This window comes from Vulpes vulpes, chromosome 7, assembly GCF_048418805.1.
Source record: "Vulpes vulpes isolate BD-2025 chromosome 7, VulVul3, whole genome shotgun sequence".
Classification (NCBI taxonomy): Eukaryota; Metazoa; Chordata; class Mammalia; order Carnivora; family Canidae; genus Vulpes; species Vulpes vulpes.
In genome coordinates this window covers 71,371,776-71,387,564 of record NC_132786.1, presented here as the reverse complement: position 1 = coordinate 71,387,564, position 15,789 = coordinate 71,371,776, and the positions used below count along the sequence as shown (strand labels likewise).

The 15,789-nt window shown below is 40.2% G+C and overlaps 1 long non-coding RNA gene across 2 annotated transcripts in view; it reads right to left on the bottom strand.

The window, feature by feature from the left end:
* Window positions 1–3,059, bottom strand: part of LOC112929002 (uncharacterized) — a 122,529-nt gene extending 119,470 nt beyond the window's left edge. For both annotated transcript variants that reach the window (XR_012002639.1, XR_003236831.2), the window contains exons 1-2: window positions 2,988–3,059; window positions 2,406–2,609 (exon numbers count right to left, since the gene is read on the bottom strand). This is a non-coding gene — a long non-coding RNA (uncharacterized lncRNA). The remainder of the gene's footprint in view (window positions 1–2,405; window positions 2,610–2,987) is intronic.
* Between the last annotated feature and the right edge of the window lie 12,730 nt (window positions 3,060–15,789).

Genomic DNA, 15,789 nt, shown 5'->3' with positions numbered 1-15,789 from the left:
ACTCTCTTCCCCTGCTTTACTAAAGCTCCCAAGGGAAAAATAGGAGTGAGGTCCACTTCCCTGTTTTTTCCCCATCTCACATATCATGGCCCCTCAAATACTGCCTGAATTGATATATTCTCCGCATATTTTAAGCAGGTTGTTAGTCGTACCACTTTTACCATTGTTTTCATTAGGAGAATTCATCTGATATTAGCTATTCCACCCTGGCTAAGCCCTTGTTTGTGAACTTTATTTTCCATTTACATGGTCATACGATTCATTCTTTTAAATCTTTGTTTTTAAAGAAAGATTTTGCTTATTTGAGAGAGAGAGAGAGAGAGTATGCAAGAGAGAGCATGGGAGGGGGGATGGGTAGGAGCAGAGGCAGAGGGAGAGGGAGAAGCCAACTGTGCTGAGCAGAGAGCCCAATGCTCCATCCCAGGACGCTGGGATCATGACCTGAGCCCAGGCAGATGCTTAGCTGACTGAGCCACACAGGCGCCCCTCTTTACCCTTATTATTTTTTTTTTTAATTTTTATTTATTTACGATAGTCACAGAGAGATAGAGAGAGAGGCAGAGACACAGGCAGAGGGAGAAGCAGGCTCCATGCACCAGGAGCCCGACGTGGGATTCGATCCCGGGTCTCCAGGATCGCGCCCTGCAGGCGCCAAACCGCTGCGCCACCCAGGGATCCCCCTCTTTACCCTTAAATCTTAACATTAACAAGGGAATATGTTGGGGTTGATTGCTTTCTGTTTGTTGATTGGTTTTTCATGGGAATCTTTTTGCTAATGCAGTTTTGGATCTTTACAGGGTTTCATTAACTGTTATTCCATTTCCTTCTTTCCTAAGTCAATGAAAATAGACAAGGAGCAGCCCCCTCATAGCTGCATCATTAAAACCAACCCCTACCTGCCTTTGCCATCCACGGCAGGAGGAACTCTCTTCTAATGAAAGAACCACTCCTCCCCTGTGCCCTGGGTCAGACCCCCCTCTCCCTCCAGGAGAATTAACCTCTTCTTCTCCTCCATCATTAGTTTCTTCCTCAGCTGATCAGCGTCAGCAAACAAACATGTTCTACTGCTCTCCCATCTTGCAGGTAACAAGATCTGCCTTTATCACGTCTCCTCCAAACTCCATGCCATTTTTTTGTTCCTCTTCTGAATGAAACTTATCATGACAATTCCCTTTAATCTCTTCCTTCATTTTCTCCCATCCCTCCCTCAACTCCTCAGTGTGACTTTTTCCCCCCAGAACTGAGACCTTTCCTGGTCGGAGCATTTGTCAAATACTATCATGGCTTCACATCTCATTCAATCTCTGTGATTCAATAAATGGTGTTCAGAAACATTTTTATCTTTGGCTTCTATGACCACATACTAGCCCAGTTATTCTCCTACCTTCATATCATATATATAGATATAGATATAGATATAGATATAGATATATACATACATACACAAACATATATATTCTTTTATATATTTTATATATATTCATATATATATATATAGTTTAAGTGATAGAATCATAAATAAATCCTTCAGTTTATTTACGATTTATATATCATGATTCCCAAATATACACACATCAAGTTCCAGACATTCCCCTGAGAGATGGGGATGTCTGTCCCATGGTTTATTTAACATGTGCCATAGATATCTAAAGCTAATAAGGAAAGAAATTAGTTTCATCTCCTTCCTTCAAGCTTGTTCATCCTCCATTTGATCCCATTTCAGTAAATGGTTTCATCGTATATTCAGTTGTTCAAACGCATAAGAATCATCTGCAATCCCTCTCTTTCCATCAACCCCCATTTTCCAGACTTTCCCATGTCCTGTCAGATGCCCCTGCAAAACACAATCCCACTTTTGTTTGTTTTGCGTGCTCCCACTGATATTCAACTCACCACCATTTCTCACCATTACTAGCTCTCTAACTGGGCACTGTGATTCCGAGCTTGCCCTCAACAATACCTCTCCTCAATAATTATCCCTTAAAAATGCAATCCATATCATCCTCCTAAACTCACCAAGGACTGCCTCAAAGTCAGCTCCAAGTTCTGTACCACAGTCTAAGATTCATACATGCTCTGGCCCCTGCCCAACCACAAAGACCCAGAAAGAATAATCCTATTACATCCCCACAAAGTGAGAAGCTCTAATAGCTACCACGCTCCTTATCATACTATTTTGTTTACACACAGTTTTTCTAGTTATGAAATATAGCACAAAAAATGAAAATTACTATGGCGGAAGTGATGTCAGCACATAGTGGCATGTAAAGTATTCTTTCTTTTTACCCCCTCCCCCTTTTTTAAACAAGAAAAAGACATCCATCCATAAACAAAAGCACCTTTGTGGGAGTTGTTGGATTTTTTACTATACAAACACCAAGGGACCCGGAAGAAGTCTCACCTACCTGTGCATCCAGTAAGAGACAGACCTCGGTATGGGCTGTGGAGCCAGGAGAGCCAGTTAACCTGCCCAGATTCTTCTGGCCATGGGGAAAGGAAGCAAGAGGGGTGGGGGAGCACTGAAGAGAGCTGACCTGGGCAGATACCCAGGCACAGGGGAGAATTTCTGAAAGTCCAGCCTTCCTGAGAGGAAATTCCAGCACGCCATTCTAGAGGAAAAAAAAAAATTTTTTTTTGGTCGTAGCAAAGAGGGGGCCAGCTCCTCTCTGCCCCCTGCCCCCAAAGAAACACTGCCGGGCAGATCTATCCAAGGGTGGTGACCTCTCTCATGGGGGAGAAGGATAGCAGTAAATGAATGCCTGGCTACCTCAGGTGTACAGAATGTGGCTGGAGAAACCCATTTATTTCCAACAGCACCCAGAGTACTGATGCAGGACCTCCATGACTAGTGGGGGAGGGGGAGATAGGAAAAGACTCAGATATGGGACATCTTTCCTGCTGATTGCACTCGGCAGGAGTACAATCCCATGAGCCTCTGGGAATACCAGATTGTCAGGCACCCCCAATGCCTCAAGTGCTAAACCCACATCTCCTCTCACTCTGCAACAATTCCTTGTGCATGTTTCCAAGTGTGGCTGCAAGAGCAAGCTCCTGGAAACAAAGAAAGGGCTCAGAAAACAGGCCGCAGTATGTGGGCAAGGGAGAAACCACAAACTTGAGCTACAGTGCCACCTTCTGGAAAAGAAAAGAGAGGTTTCCAGAGCCAGCCAGGTGACTTGTAAAAAACCAGAGAAGACAAAGGTTAAAAATCCTGCCACTTAAGGGAAGAGTGGAGCAGATAAACCAATACAAATACAAATAAAACTCCAGATAATAACACCACTATCAAATAAAATGCCCCATCTGAAAACAACTAAGCAAAGATTTCGGAAGTGCCTGCTACTTCACATGCAAAAGCAGCAATGCAAAACTAGAGGGACATGAAAAATCAAAGAAACTTGCCATCACAAAAAGAAAGCAATAATTCTCCAAAAACTGAGCTTAGGGATCCCTGGGTGACTCAGCAGTCCTGGGGACTCAGGATCAAGTCCCACATCAGGCTCCCTGAGTGGAGCCTGCTTCTCCCTCTGCCTGTGTCTCTGCCTCTGCGCCTCTCTCTCTCTCTCTCATCAATAAATAAATAAAATCTTTAAAAAACAAAACCAAAACCAAAAACTGAGCTTAAAGGTATGGAATTTTGTGATCTAGTTGATGGAGAATTCAAAATAGCCGTTTTGAAGAAATTTAGGAAGCTACAAGCAAACTCAGAAAGATAAGTCAATGAAGTTTTGAAAAAAAATTGATTAAAATGAATTTTTTCAGAGTAGAAATTATGAAGAACCAGAGATTTCAGAGCTCAAGAACTCAATAAATGGAAAAAAAAAAAAAGAGAGAAAGAACTCAATAAATGAAGTTTAAAAAATGCAATAGAGAGAATCTGCAGTAGAGTCAAACAAGTTAAAAATAGGGTAATTTTGGGATGCCTGGGTGGCCAGCAGTTGAGCACCTGCCTTTTTTTTTTTAATAAATTAATTTTTATTGGTGTTCAATTTACCAACATACAGAATAACACCCAGTGCTCATCCCATCAAGTGCCCCCCTCAGTGCCCATCACCCATTGCCCCCCCCCCCCCGCCCTCCTCCCCTTCCACCACCCCTAGTTCGTTTCCCAGAGTTAGGAGTCTTTATGTTCTGTCTCCCTTCCTGATATTTCCCACACATTTCTTTTCCCTTCCTTTATATTCCCTTTCACTATTATTTATATTCCCCAAATGAATGAGACCATACACTGTTTGTCCTTCTCCGATTGACTTACTTCACTCAGCATAATACCCTCCAGTTCCATCCATGTTGAAGCAAATGGTGGGTATTTGTCGTTTCTAATGGCTGACGAATATTCCATTGTATACATAAACCACATCTTCTTTATCCATTCATCTTTCGATGGACACCGAAGCTCCTTCCACAGTTTGGCTATTGTGGACATTGCTGCTAGAAACATCGGGGTGCAGGTGTCCCGGCGTTTCATTGCATCTGAATCTTTGGGGTAAATCCCCAACAGGAGCACCTGCCTTTGACCCAACATGTGATCCTGGAGACCTGGGACTGAGTCCCACATAGGGCTCCCTGCTTGGAGCCTGCTTCTCCCTCTGCCTATGTCTCTGCCTCTCTCTCTCTCTCTCTCTCTGTGTGTGTGTGTGTCTCTCATGAATAAATAAATAAAATCTTAAAAAAAAAAATAGGATAGGGATCCCTGGGTGGCGCAGTGGTTTGGCGCCTGCCTTTGGCCCAGGGCGCGATCCTGGAGACCCGGGATCGAATCCCACATCGGCTCCCAGTGCATGGAGCCTGCTTCTCCCTCTGCCTGTGTCTCTGCCTCTCTCTCTCTGTGACTATAATACATAAATAAATAAAAATTTAAAAAAAAATAGGATAAGTTAGAGGATACAAATTTTGAAATAATCCAGTTAGAGGCAAACAAAGGAAACAATGAAAAACAAACAAAGATAGCCTATGTAATCTACAGGATTCTATCAAAAGGCTAAATATTAGAATAATTGGGATTCCAAAAGAAGAAAGGGAGAAGAGAACAGAAAATTTACTTAAAGAAATAATAGCTGGAAAAAAAAATAGCTGAGAACTTCCCAAACCTGGGGAGAAAATTGGACATCCAAATAAGTAAAGCTAATAGATCAGCACATTTTTTTTAAAGTTTTTAAATTTCTTTTTTTAAAATAATCTCAGTGCCCAACGTGGGCCTTGAAATCACAACCTCAAGATCCAGAGTTGCACATTCTCTGACTGAGCCAGCCACGCACACCTAAGATCAGCCTATTATCCCCTTACAAAAAGACCTTCTTCAGGACACATTATAATGAAATTGTCAAACTCAAGGATAAAGAACAAATTTTAAAAGGGAGAAAAAATTATAACCTACACAGGTATCAGTGGATTTCTCAGTAGAAATCCTATTCGTCTGGACGCCTGGGTGGTTCAGTGGTTGAGCATCTGCCTTTGGCTCAGGGTGTGATCCCGGGGTCCTGGGATTGAGTCAGGCTCCCCACGGGGAGCCTGCTTCTCCCTCTGCCTATGTTTTTGCCTCTCTCTGTGTCTCTCATGATTAAATAAAGAAAATCTTTTTAAAATAAAATAAAATTTAAAAATGAAGGAAAAACAAAGACTTTCCCAAACAAAAGGAGAGAGAGTTCACACCACTAGATCTGCTTTGAAAGAAATATTGAAAAAATTCTTCAGGCTGAAATTAAAAGAAGCTAATTAGTGACATGAAAACATAAAATGGCATACTGATAAAGGTACATGTACAGTCAGACCTAGAAAGTTCTAAATATGCAATAAGATGCTGTAATCACTTAAATATAGTATAAAGGTCAAAGGAAAAGAATATTAAAAATAATTATAGTATTATATTGTGTTAACAAATGCACAATATAAAAAGAAGTCAACCGTGATGTCAAAAATATAAAAAGAAGGAAGTAAAAGAGTAAAAGAGTTTTCCTTTTGGAAAAGAGCATCCCCTTTTGTGGATGATTGAAGTTAAGATGGGGCTGTTTTATCTATGAGATGATGTTTTTTTTAATTTAATTTAATTTTATTTTTTAATGTTTTTTAAATTTTTATTTATTTATGATAGTCACACAGAGAGAGAGAGAGAGAGAGAGAGGCAGAGACACAGGCAGAGGGAGAAGCAGGCTCCACGCCAGGAGCCCAATGCGGGACTCGATCCCGGGACTCCAGGATCGCGCCCCAGGCCAAAGGCAGGCGCCAAACCGCTGAGCCACCCAGGGATCCCCGATCTCAAAGAAATTAAACCCTAACTTTGCATCCCAAGGAACTAGAAAAGGAAGAAAAAACTAAGCCTATAGTTAGCAGAAGAAAGGAAATGATAAAGATCAGAATGGAAATAAATGAAATAGAGACCAAAAAGCAACAGAAAAAATCGACAAAACTAAGGGCTGTTTTTTTTTTTTTTTAAAGATCAACAAAATTGACAAAACTTCAGCAAGACTAAGAAAAAAAAAGACTCAAATCAGAAATGGAAGAGATGTTATGACTGACACTACAGAAGTTCATAGGATCCTAGGAGACAACTATAAACAACTATATGCCAACAAACTGGGCAACTTATAAGAAATAGATGAATTCCTAGAAACATACAACTTACCAAGAATGAATCAGGAAGAAACAGAAAATCAGGCCAGCAACAAGTTAGGAGATTGAGTCAGTAATCAAAAACCACCCAACACAGAAAAGCCCAGGACAAGATGGCTTCACTGGTGAATTCTACCAAACATTCAAGAATACTAAGCCTTCTCAAACTCTTCAGAAAAATCAAAGAGGAGGGAACACTTCCAAACACTTCCAAATTTCCAACACTTCCAGCATTACCAAAGCCAGATACCAAAGCCAGATAAAAACCCTACAAGAAAAAGAGAGAGAGAGAGAGAGAGAAAAAAAACCCTACAAGAAAAGAAAGCTATAGAACAATATCCCTGAGGAATGTAGACATGAAAATTCTCAAAAAAAAAAAAAAATAGCAAAGTGAATTCAACAACCCATTACACAGATTACACATGACCAAGAGGGATTTATCCCTGGAATGCATGGATGGTTCAAAATACACAAATGTAATACACTATATTAATAGAATTAAAGCTAAAATTCAGGGCATCTAGGTGGCTTAGGCAGTTAAGAGTCTGCCTTTGGCTCAGATCATGATCCCAGGGTCCTGGAATCGAGCCCTACCTCAGTCTCCCCAGTGGGGAGTCTGCTTCTACCTCTACCCCTCCCCTTGCCCATGCTCTCTCTCTCAAATAAATAAATCACATCTTTAAAAAAAAAAGATAAAAGTCATATAATCTCAATAGATGCAGAACAAGCATTTGACAAAATACAACATCCTTTCATGATTAGAATCCTCAACAAATTGGGGATAGAGGGAACATTACATACTAAAGGTAATATATGACAAACACATTGCTAACAGTATACTCAACATGAAAAACTGAAAGCTTTTTTTCTAAGATCAGGAGCGAGAAAGGGTGCCTATTGTCACCACTCCAGAAATCCTGGCTAGAGCATTTAGGCAAGACAAAGAAATAAAAGGCACTCAAATCATAAAGAAAGAAGTAAAATTGTGGTTATTTGCAGATGATATGATCTTATATATAGAAAATCCTACTTAACAAGAACAAAATTACTGTTGGAACTAATCAACGAATTCAGTAAAGTTGTAGGATATAAAATCAATAAACAGAAGCCAGTTCTGTTTCCATACACTAACAACAAAACATCTGAAAAAGAAGTAAAGAAAACTATCCCACTCACATCAAAAAATAATAAAATATTTAGGAATAAAGTTAATCAGGGAAGCAAAATATCTGTGCAATAAAAGATACAAGACCTTGATGACAGAAATTAAAGAAGCCACAAACAAATGGAAAGATAACTAACATTTATGGATTGGAAGAATTAATATATTCAAGATGCCTATACTGCCCAAAGCCATCTCTAGATTCAATTAAGATTTTATTTATTTATTCATGAGAGACACAGAGAGAGGCAGAGATCTAGGCAGAGGGAGAAGCAGGCTCCCTTCAGGGAGCCCAATGTGGGACTTGATCCCAGGACCCCAGGATCATGCCCTGAGCCAGAGGCAGACCCTCAACCACTGAGCCACCCAGGAGTCCCTATAAATATTATTTCTATGAATATTCTAGTACATGTCTTTGGGGAGTGGAATTGCTGAATTAGAGAATATGTGCATGGTTATCTTTACTGGATAATGTCAAACTCTTCTCAAAAGTGGTTGTAAATTGTACCCCCACCAGTGTGAGTCACAGCCAATTTCTATCTTGGCTTTACCAATGTTTGGTACTTTTTCCTTTTGGCCAATCTGGCAGAGATGTGATGGACTCATTTTGGTTTTGTTTTGATAACTAATTAGGTTGACCACCTTTACATGTTTATTTGTTTAGTTAGGGTTGATTGGATTATACTTGTTGTCCCAGCATAGTTATTAAAAGGGACTGCTTTTATTTTCTAACATGTCAGGACAATAAATTACCCAGTACCCTATTCCTTGGGGAGTTCCTTCCCTAAAAAGGAAATTTCTTTCTTGCTCTTTAGAATTAAGGATAATACTTGTGTGCCCAAGCAGCTCTATAGGGAAGAAGAAAAAACTGGGGTAGATACAGAGGATGGAGGGAAAAATAAATGAAAAGGAAACCAAGCTTATTAACTATGATTACTCAGTCTGACTCAGGGGGACCATTTCCAAAACAATTTGAGAAGCAGCTTTCTCGGGGGCACAGGCAGATGGACTTGATCATAATCAAGCAGTCAAAGTGGAAGAATTTGCTCATTTATTTCTCAGAAATGACTCAAGCACATTGTTTCAAAGCTGGTCACAGTGCCTACTGCAACCACTCATTTCCCTCTCAATCTGTAATCTCTTAAAAACTGGCAGGTAAAGCCAATCAGTACTTTTCTGACCTTGACATCATGTTAAGTCCCCCTACTCTTTTTTTCAAAGATATATTTATTTGAGAGAGAGAGAGAATGGAGGGCAGGGGCAGAGGTAGAGGGGGTCCTAAGCAGAATGCACTGAGCACAGAACCAGACATGGGGCTCGATCCCACAACCCCAAGACCACCATCTGAGCCAAAATGAAGAGATGGACACCTAACCCACTGGACCATCCAGGCGTCCCTCTCCTATTCTTGTATAGACTCAGCTGTCCTGATGCTGTTGAACCACTTCCATGTTATACTTAAATAATGCTCCATTTCTTCCCATCCCCAAAGGGGGAAACCAGTGACATATTCATTATAATTTGGGAGATATTTCGCAGTGTTAAAATGGTTTATAATGCTTCTAATGGTTCTAGTCTTTCTTCAAAAAAAAAAAAAAAATCCTTGAGAAAGCATTTTCCCCCTAGCTGTATAGATAAAACATAGGAGGCCCATGGAGGCTAACTGAGTGGCTCCTAGTCACTAAGGAGAGGAAACAGAGTTGTTGCTTCAGAACTGATCTATGGTTTAGTCCAGCACATTTCCCAGCAAAGCACATTTTCTTCCTAATGTGAGCTACTGGGGTTGCAGTTCACACTTGTGCTGAGGACCAAATGTTAAACTATTTTCTCACTTTATAGTTTTCCACTGTTATTTCTTTTTTTTTTTTTCCACTGTTATTTCTAATAGGAGATATTTCCATCTTCCATATGTCCCAAACTATATATTGGGTGACTCATCAATTGGTGTGTTATGGAGATCACATGTCTATATTGTCCAATACACTAGCCACTAGTCACATGTAACTATTCCATTTTAGTTACATAAAATTTAAAATTCAGGAGCTCAGTGGCCACATGTGGCTAGGGGCTGCCGTATTGGATAGTGTAGATGGGACATATGTGCTTCGCTGCAGACAGTCCTTTTTTTTTTTAATTTTTTTATTTATGATAGTCACAGAGAGAGAGAGAGAGGCAGAGACATAGGCAGAGGTAGAAGCAGGCTCCATGCATTGGAAGCCCGACATGGGATTCGATCCTGGGTCTCCAGGATCGCGCCCTGGGCCAAAGGCAGGCGCCAAACCACTGCGCCACCCAGGGATCCCCACTGCAGAGTCCTATTGCATAGCACTGCTTCTCAGTGTGGTGGTGAGCAAGATTCCCTAAAAAGCTCTGGTGTCCACTTTGTGGGCTGCCTCATAACTCATTTCAAAGACCAGTGCCTTGCTGGCTGTACCCCATGCATATCACTCTTCATCAGACCAGGGTGCCTGTTGGTTGTCTACACACTCTCCTACCTCCACAGGAAGCCTCCAATGTAGAAATTCACAGGTATGTTAGGGAAGAAAGACTTTGGGACTTCTAGAGCAAGGTGACAAGAAAGCTAAGCTCATGAGTGTAATCTATATAGTTCTGCTGACTTTATTTAACTCTTGATGTCAGATCCCCCAGGTATCAGCTGGTCTCACATATAAATGTTCCTGGCTACAAGGTGAGCATGGGGCCATCCTTCCAGTCTCCACCCACCCAAGCTCACTTCCCAAGACACCCTGCCCTGCAGGTGCTCCACACTGCTTACAGTCTCCAGGCTTGCCTGACTCTCACATCTTTGTTTCTTGTCTTGGCTAAATCCACTACATCTTTAGCTGACTTCTTTCTGGATTAGCAGCTGAGTTTATGTACATACCAGAACAGAAAGAAAATCTACCATTTCTGAAGAAGTGAGGCAGTAAATGTACAAGGCAGGACAAGATTAGGCAGGATCAAAAGGCAAGAGTGGGATGCTCATAACAAAGCAGTTTTTAAATTATAACTGTAATTGTTCATTCTGTTGGAATTTACTGGCTGTCAGCACACCGTGGGTGTAAATTGTAAGGCATCTGGATGAGTGATCCCTCTTCTCATTCTTCCTGGCTGATAACATCCCTTACAAAGCTCAATGTCATCATTAAAACATAAAGAACAAACAGCACACTAATGAATTAATTTGCTTGAGTGCAAGTATTTGACCAGCTCAACTCACAAATTTGGAAATAAGGAAATATATATTTTACATAAAGCAAGTATAAGAGTATGAAATTAATTAAGTACATGGAATACCCTTTTTAGTTATTAGTTAATAGCCCACTTATTAGAGTTCTTCTGAGAATCAGAGCCAATATTATGTGTGGGGTGGACAGAGTGGGAAGAGAGATTTATTATAATGAATTGGTTGCAAGTCCGTTATCCACAGGGTGGGCAGGCTGGGAGTTCTTGGCAAGAGTGGATGTTATAGTCCTGAGTCTGAAGGCAGTCTGGAGTCAGAATTCCTTTCTCGTCAGAGGACCTCTTTTTATTTAGGGCCTACAACTGATAGGATGAAGCCCATCTACCTGGTGGAGGGTAATCTGTTTTACTTAAAGTCTACTGATTTAAATGTTAGTCATATCTGAAAATACCTTCCCGAACACATCAAGACTGATGTTTGAACAAGCAGGCACCACAATTTAGCCAAGTTGCCACATAAAATTAACCATCATGGCCACCAAACATCTAATGAACATAAAGAGTGGGTATGTTTGCTAGTGCAACAAAGGACTACAGACTGGTTGGCTTAAACAACAGAAATGTATTTTCTCACAATACTGGAGGGCTAGTCCAAGATCAAAGTGCTCACAGAGTTGGTTTCTTCTGAGGCCTTTCTCCTTGGCCTGTAGGTGGTGATTTTCCTCTTTGTATCTTTTCTCTCAGCATGTCTGTGTCCTTATGTCTTCTTCTTATCAGGACATCAGTCAGGTTGGCTTAGGGCCACTCTTTACCTCATTTTAAGTTAATTGCCTCTTTAAAGACTATCTAAAATAGTCACATTCTGGAGTATAGAGATTTAGGACTTCAACTTAGGGTGGTGTGTGTGTGTGTGTGTGTGTGTGTGATGGGGAACATCATTTAGCGCATAATAGTGGGAAACTATGAAATAATTTAGGAATGGTGGTGGCTGTAAATTGTGCTGAGAAGTGCTGAGTTCATTTTAATCATTTGCAAGTGATCCATTTGGGGGGATCTGGAAGCAGGTCATTGGTCTGTTTTGATAGATGGACAACTTTCCCTGTGCTAAGCTTTACAATGGTCTTCACATTTAAAGAATGAATGTTCACAGCTAACATAGTACTCGGTGAAAAACAGAGTTTTTCCCTTAAGGTCAGGAACAAGACAAGGATGTCTACTCTCAACAATTTTTTTCAACACAGTACTAAAAGCCTAGCCCCAGCAATCAGACAAGAGACTGCAAGGCATATTACAAAACAGTAGTAATCAAAACAGTATGATACTGGCACAAAAATAGACACATAGGTCATGGAACAGGACAGAAAGCCCAGAAACAAACCCATAATTTTACGGTCATTTAATCTTTGACAAAGCAAGAAAGAATATGCAATGGAAACAAGACAATCTCTCCAAAAAGTTTTGTTGGGAAAATTGTGCAGCTACATGTAAAAGAAGGAAGTGAGATCACTTTCTTATACCATACACAAAAATAAACTCAAGATGGATTAAGGACCTAAATGTGAGACATAAAAGCATAAAAATCCTAGAAGAGAACACAGCACAGGAAAGGAAACAACCAACAAAACTAAAAGGCAGCTTAAAGAACAAGAGAAGATATTTGCAAATGATATCTCCCACAAAGGGTTAGTATACAAAATATAAAAAGAACAGATACATTCAACACCTCAAAAACAAATAATACAATTAAAAAGGGGCAGAAGACATGAACTGACATTCCTCTAAAGACATACAGATGGCCAACAGACTCATGAAAAGATGCTCAACATCACTCATCATCAGAGAAATGCAAATCAAAACCAGAATGAGAGGGCAGCCCGGGTGGCTCAGCGGTTTAGCGCAGCCTTCAGCCCAGGGCGTGATCCTGGAGATCCGGATCAAGTCCCACATCGGGCTCCCTGCAGGGAGCCTGCTTCTCTCTCTTCCTATGTCTCTGCCTCTCTCTGTATCTCTCATAAATAAATAAAATCTTTACAAAAATAAACAAAAAAACCCCCAAAACCAGAACCAGAATGAGGAAAAACAAAAACAAAAAACAGAATGAGGGACATATGGGTGGCTCAGTGGTTGAGCGTCTGCCTTTGGCTCAGGGCATGATACCAGGGTCCTGGAATCCAGTCCCACATCAGTCTCCCTGCAGGGAGCCTGCTTCTCCCCCTGCCTATGCTCTGCCTCTCTCTGTGTGTCTCTTATGAATAAATAAAATCTTAACACACACACAAACACACAACAAGGTACCACCTTGCACTTGTCAGAATAGCTAAAATCAAAACCTCAAGAAACAGCAAGTATTGGTGAGGATGTGGAGAAAAAGGAACCGTCTTGCACTGATGGTGGGAATGCTAACTGTGGAAAACAGTATGGAAGTTCCTCAAAAAGTTAAAAATAGAACTACTGTATAATCTAGTAATCATGCTACTGAGAATTTACCCCCAAAATGCAAAAATATTAATTCAAAAGGATATATGCACCCCTATGTTTATTGCAGCATTATTTACAATAGCCAAATTATGGAAGAAGCCCAAGTGTCCATAGATCGATGAATGGATAATGTATACACACACACACACACACACACACACACACACACAATGGAATATTATTCAGCCAGAGGAAGAATGAAGTCTTGCTACTTGCAACAACATGGATGGAGCTAGAGTACAATGCTAAGCAAAATAAGTCAGAGATAGACAAATACCATATAATTTCAATCATATGTGGAATTTAAGAAACAACTGATCAAGGGCGGGGGGAAGAGACAAACCAAGAAACATACTTTTTTAAAAAAAGATTTTATTTGAGAGAGATGGAGAGTTGGGGGAGAGGCAGAGGGACAGGGAGAGAGAGAATCTCAAGCAGACTCCACAGAGCGTGGAGCCTGATGTGGGGCTTGATCTCATGGTCCTGAGATCATGAACTGAGCCAAACCCAAGAGCCCAGCGCTTAACCAACTGAGCCAGCCAGGCAGCCCCAGACTCTTACTATAGAGAACAAACAAATGATAGTTAGAGGGGAGGTGTGTGTGTATGTGGGGGGGACGGACATGGATGAAACAGGTGAAAGGCATGAAGAGCATGCTTATCTTGATGAGCACTGAGTAATGTATGGAACAATTGAATCACTATATTGTACACCTGAAAGTAATAAAACTTTGTTAACTAAGAAAAAATTAAGAGTGTTTGTATGCCCTATTATTGGGTTAAAGAAACTGAGATATAGGATAGGGAATTAATTTGTTACTCCAAAATATAGGAGTGGACTTTCTGGGTCATACGGTCATTCTGTGTTTAGTTTTTTGAGGAACTGCCAAGCCATTTTCCAACATGGCTACACCATTTTACATTCCTAAGAGCAATGTACCAGAGTTCCAATTTCTCCACATCCCCAGCAATACTTTTTAAAGATTTTATTTATTTGAAAGCGAGGGTGAGACAGAGAGATAGAAAGAGATATGGGGGGAGCAGGGAGGGGAAGAGAGACAAAGGGGGAGAGGGAAGGAGGGAGAGAGAGAGGGAAGGAGGGGAAGGGAGAAAGGGAGGGAGACAGAGAGAGGGAGAGAGCGCTATTATGAGCAGGGGAAGAGTAGAGGGAGAAGCAGACAGCTGAGCAGAGAATCTGATGGGGGACTTGATCCCAGGGCCCTGGGATCATGACCTGAGCCAAAGGCAGACACTTAACCGACTGAACCACCCAGGCGCCCCTCACCAACACTTATCTATCTTTTCATTCTGACCATCCTAGTGGATATGAACCACATTTTAATTATCCATTCCCCAGTTGCTGGGTGTTTAGGTTGTTTCCATCTTTTTACTATTATGAGTAATGCTACTACAAAACATTTGTGTACAAGTTTTTGAATGTATGTTCTCAATTCCCTTGGGTATAAATCTAGGTGTGAAATTGCCAGGTTATATGAAATTCTATGTGTACATATTTGAAGAACTGTTGAGTTTTTTGTTTTGTTTTGTTTTGTTTTGGTTTTTTTTAGTGGCCACACCATCTTATGTTCAGTCAGCAATGGATAATTCTGCGTGCTCTCATCAATGCTTTTTTTTTTCGTCAACATAATTTAAATGACAATTCAAAAATTCTTAGTAGTATATAAAATAGTGCACATCAGTGATGTCTCAGCCAATGAAATACTATATGCAAATTTTCTTTTATTTTTTTGCCTTTTTCATTTTGAAATTTTCAAATAGAGATATGCACAGAGAATAAACATTTTTATACTTAACACCTATTATTGAAAAGTAGCATTTTTTTCACTTCAGGTATTTTAAAATAAAATATAACAGACAAAAATTCAAGCCTCCTCTTCCCCTTCACCATAACTGTTATATGTCCCCTTCTCCAGAGATGATTGTTATCAGAAATTTGGCATTTACTCTTTAGACTATAGTTTATTACTATTAATAAATATTATAAATGTAGTTAAAAAAATAAATGTAGTTGTCCTTCATCCTGAAATCCAATCATTTTTATATGAATTTTTTTATATATCTATTGATTTTTTTTCATTTAACTCTGGTATTTATTTATCTATCTGGAGTTGATTGTAGTGAATACAGCAGGTTATTCTAGAACTTCAAAGTCCAGACCCAAAATTAGATAACATGGCTGCTCCTCTCTGAATCTGAGAGAAATGTATAACTTTGAAATTTAAAAACCAAAGCTTAGATGTGTGCAGTGTTGTACTGGTTACTATTGCATTTGGCTTCCAGCAACAAAGAACCACATTAACCATGGCTTAAGTATTTATTTCAAGTGATAGGAAGTCC